This window comes from Vombatus ursinus, unplaced genomic scaffold, assembly GCF_900497805.2.
Source record: "Vombatus ursinus unplaced genomic scaffold, bare-nosed wombat genome assembly UNPS02007408.1, whole genome shotgun sequence".
In the NCBI taxonomy this organism is placed as follows: domain Eukaryota; kingdom Metazoa; phylum Chordata; class Mammalia; order Diprotodontia; family Vombatidae; genus Vombatus; species Vombatus ursinus.
In genome coordinates this window covers 2,153,545-2,158,867 of record NW_020947186.1, presented here as the reverse complement: position 1 = coordinate 2,158,867, position 5,323 = coordinate 2,153,545, and positions in this window count along the sequence as shown.

The window sequence follows — 5,323 nt, the reverse complement described above, 5'->3', positions numbered from 1 at the left end:
TGGTTTTACAATACTTAAATTGTTTCTTTCTGTTTGCTTGCAATATCTTCTCCTTGACCTGGGAACTCTGGAATTTGGTTACAATATTCCTAGCAGTCTTCATTTCAGGATCTCTTTAAGGGGATCATTTAATTATACCAATTTTTATTTTACCCTCTGGTTCTAGAATATCAGAGCAGTTTTTCTGGATGACTTCTTGAAAGATGATGTCTGGGCTTTTATTTTTTTTAATCATGGTTTTCAGGTAGTCCAATTATTTTTAAATTATCTCTCCAGGATCTACTTCCCAGGTCAGTTGTTTTTCCAATGAGATATTTCACATTGACTATTTTTTTTATTCTTTTGCTTTTGTTTTATAATTTGTTGACTTTTCATAAAGTAATTAGCCTCCATTTGCTCCATTCTAATTTTTTTTTAATTTTTATTTTTTTTTAATTTTCCCCACCCACCCTCATTGAAAAGGCAAGCATCTCAGTACAGGATATAGATGTGTAGTCACGCAAAACACTTCCATAGTAGTTCTGTTGTGAAAAACTAAGTATATTTCCCTTCATCCTATCCTACCTCCCATTTATTCTACTTGCTCTTTTGACCCTGTCCCTCCTCAGAAGTGTTTACTTCTGATTATCCACTCCCCCAATCTGCCCTCCCCTCTATCAACACCCTACTCTCTTGTCCCATTCCCCCTTATTTTCCTGTAGGGGAAGATAGATTTCCATACCCCATTGTGTATGTTATTCCCTCCTTAAGCCAAATCCTGTGAGAATAAGATTCACTCATTCCCTCTCACCTTTCCCCATTTCCCCTCCACTGTAAAAGTCTTTTCTTCTCTATTTCATGTGAGATATTTTACCTCATTCTATTTCTCTCTTTCTCCTTCTCCCAGTATAATCCTCTCTCACCCCTTAATTTTATTTTCCAGATATCACCCCTTCATCTTCCACTCACCCTGTGCCCTCTATCTATCTATATATACATATAATTTTTTTCCATCCCACTACCCTAATACTGACAAAGGACTCATGAGTTACAAATATCATCTTTCCATGCAGGAATGTAAACAGTTCAACCTTAATAAGTCTCATATGATTTCTCTTTCCTGTTTACCTCTTCCATGTTTCACTTGAGTCTTGTATTTGAAGGTCAAATTTTCTATTCAGCTCTGGTCTTTTCCACAGGAATGCTTGAAAGCCCCCTATTTCATTGAATGACTATTTTTTACCCTGAATGCTTATATTCAGTTTTGCTGTGTAGATGATATTAGGTTGTAATCCTAACTCCTTTGCCTTCTGGAATATCATACTCCGTACCCTCTGGACCCTTAATCTAGAAGCTGCTAAATCTTGTGTTATCCTGATTGTGTTTCCACAGTACTTGAATTGTTTCCTTCTGGCTGCTTACAGTATTTTCTCCTTGAACTGGGAATTCTGGAATTTGGCTACAATATTCCTAGGAGTTTTCCTCTGGGGATCTCTTTCATGAGGTGATTGGAGGATTCTATCAATTTCTATTTTGCCCTCTGGTTCTAAAATATCAGGGCAGTTTTCCTTGATAATTTCTTGAAAGATGATGTCTAGGTTCTTTTTTTTAATCATGGCTTTCAGATAGCCCAATAATTTTTAAGTCCAGGTCAGTTGTTTTTTCCAATGAGATATTTCACATTCTCTTCTATTTTTTTCATTCCTTTGGATTAGTGTTATAGTGCCTTGATTTCTCAAATTGTCCCTAATTTACAATTTCTCCATTCTAATTTTTAAGGAAGTATTTTCTTCAGTAAGCTTTTAGACATCTTTTCCCATTTGGCCAATTTTGCTTTTTAGGGCATTCTTCTCCTCATTGGCTTATTGGACCTCTTTTGCCATTTGAGTTAGGCTATTTTTTAAGGTGTTATTTTCTTCAGTATTTTTTGGGTCTCCTTTAGCATCACTCTCAGTTTTTCCTTCTCTTACTTGCTTCTCAAAATCCTTTTTGAGCTCTTTGGCCTCGGACCAATTCATATTTTTCTTGGAGGCTTTGGATGTAGGATCTTTGACTTTGTTGTCTTCTTCTGGTTGTATGTTTTGATCTTCTTTGTCATCAAAGTAAGATAATATAGTCTGACTCTCTTTGCCGTGTTTGCTCATGATCTCAGCCAATTACTTGAGTTATACACTCTTTGTCAAGGCAGGAGTCTGTTTCCAGTGTGGAGAATGTACTGTCAAGTTTCAGGGGTTTTATGCCACTGTTTTCAGAGATACTTTCAGGGACCTGTAAATTTTCAATTCTTCCAAGGTGCTATGATCAAGGGCAAGGTGTTTTTACTCCTTTCCTGGCCTGTGCTCTGGTCTATGAGCACCCTTTTCTTTCTTGGAACTGTGAAGAGGGTTTCCTCTCCACAGCCACTACAAACTCCACCATGCCAGCGCTCCTCCTCACCCCAGGACCGCCACCCATAACTGTGACCCAGATCAAAGTATGGGCAGTGCAGAGAATCCTGCATCAGCAGAGAGATCCCTGCAATCTGCCTCTGATTAGTCACTTGATTCCCCCTCAGTCTGTGGGCTGGAAGCTCAGAAATCAGTCGCTGCCCCAAGGAATGGGGCTGGGATTCTGCGCTCCTCTCTTACCACCACAGTCACAAGTTTTTCAGATTCCATCCTTTTTAAAATCAATCTAGGTAGGCCCAGAGCCTCAGCACTGGCAAGGAGATCCCTGCAATCCCCCTCTGATTAGCCACTAGATTCCCTCTCAGTCTGTGGGCTTGAAGCTCAGGAGACAGTCACTGCTCTGGGGGCAGCTGAGACCTAGGTTCTACCTCTCACCGCAGTCACAGACTTTTCCCACTGACCTTCTAAGTTGTCTTTGGCTTTCATGGGTTGAGAAGTCTGGAAACTGCCACAGCTGCCCATGATTCAGTCCTCTGAGGCCTGCTCCAGGGTCGCTGCGGCCTGCGTGCCCATGCCACACTGCGCTCCTCTCCCTGTCGCATGATATGCCTTTCTGATCAACCATCCAGGTTGTCTTGGGCTGGAAATTTGTTTCCCTCTGTCTTTTTGTGGGTTCCGTTGCTTTAGAATTTGTTTAGAGTCATTTTTTACAGGTATTTGGAGGGGTTTGGGGGAGAGCTCAAACAAGTCACTGCTTTCACTCTGCCATCTTCTCTTGATTTTCTTGTATCACTCTCATTTCTCTTCCCAATTTTTCCTTTACTTCTCTTACTTGATTTTCAAAATCCTTTTTGAGATCTTCCATGGCCTGAGCCCAATTTATATTCTTCTTGAGGTCTTTGGAGTTTTGACATTATTGTCTTCTTGAGGTTGTATGTTTTGATCTTCCTTGTCATCAAACTAAGTTTCTATAGTCAGAGTTTTTTTTCAATTGTTTGCTCATTTTCCTAGTCTATTACTTGCCTCTTTAACTCTTTGTTGAGGTAGGGCTCTGTTTCAAGTGTGGGGGGTGAACTATCCCAAGTTTTAGAGGTTTTGTACAGCTGTTTTCAGAGATACTTCTAGGGACCTACAAATGTCCATTTCTTCTAAATAGTATGATCTAAGGAGAAGCGTTTCCTCCTCTCATGGCCTGTGCTCTGGTCTGTGAGGGTGAGGTGGGAGCTGGGGATATTTTCTCATTTCTTTTCATTTAATTCCTGCTTGATCTTTATAATTTTATTACATGTACCTTTGAGTTTTTGGTGTGCTGAGAGAGAGAGAGAGAAAGACAGAGAGACAGAGAGAGACAGAGACAGAGAGAGACAGAGAGAGACAGAGACAGAGAGAGAGAGATGAACTTAAGATGGATGGTAATTCAAGAAAGAAGAATGAAAAGATGAAACAGTACGGTGGGATAGGGAGGAATTGAACCAGGAGAAAACAGTGCCATAGAAATCAAAGATAAGAGATTATCCAGGTAAAAGTGGTGGTCAATTCTATCAAACATTGTGGAGACTTTAAGTGGGATGAGGAATGTGATTAGAATTTCCCACTCAGCCTAGGGAACTCTTTATAGTTACTTCTGTTTCCTGCCTTGATGTCATTTGGCTGTCAGTCACACTGATGGAGAAGTAATTTATATTTCTCTACAGACCACCATCTTGCCAATCTGCTTATCTCATGATATGATACAGTACACAGCTATGTGGAATGTAACCATGTATAGAACAAGATATACAAATTATTTTTTCACAAATATGAGAATGGAAATCATTACACTTACAAATTGGTATACACAAGTTAAAATGAAGTTGAAGGATTAGAAATGATTCAGTTAATTTGATGAATGTAGAAAGTCAATATGCATAAAACCCTATTAAGCCCTCCTAAAATGAAATGGGAAAAATGTTTTAAAGGTTTTTTTTGGGGGGGGAGGGAGGAGCAGAGTGGAGAGGATAATACTTCTGAATCTATGACATATTTTGGCATCTTAAAGGCCTACATTTTTATTTCAGAATTTGGAGATAAAGGTGAGACCATGGATTAAAAACATTAACTGAAAAATCATCAATTTTTAGATAATTAAGAAGAGGTTGTTAAATCCACTACCTTAAGCCCAAACATTTTTACAAGAAAATATCTAACATCTATTTTTTGTTTTAACAATATCTGAATATATTGCAAGGCACCATGGGTAAAATATTATGCCATGAGATTAGAGATAATTGTGTTTGAATCCTGGCTCCAACATTTACTATATATTTGCCCCTAGATCAACCAGTGAATTATCTTTACAACCACGTCTACTTTTCTTTTAAGCATGGCTGGGACTGTGATGTTAGAGTTCAGTTGTGGTATCTTCAATATGCTTGATGGTGAAAAATAGATTATTTTAAAATCTTTGCAGGTTTCTCCCCCTATTTTTCTTCTATTTTCTCTTTCCTTCTTTTTGTTGCACTCAAATTTCCTCAGGATGATCTTACTTAATTGAGTCTTTATCAAACCTTCTGTAAGCTGCTTTTACTTCTCATTCTCTCTCTGTTTTATCAGACAATACTTTAGATAATCATTTATTATCCTTCCTTATAAGACTTATGTATTAATTTAAATTTTAAAATGGTATTGACATTGGCCACCATATCTCTTTTTTTAACTTAAATTATTCTTATTTTGTTAAGGAGGAAAATATAATTTAGTCTATACAAGTCTTTGGTGTGCTTTGATAGATCAATGCCCATATATTTTATGATTCTTTTTAGTTATTGTAGTTATTTGAATGAAATGGGAGAGCCAAATTTGTTTTCAATTAATTGGCTAGTTTTGGCCAAAATACATTCCCCCATCCCCTTAGGAAAAACATATACATAACTAAGTGTGTGTATATATGTATGTGTACATATATATATATATATATA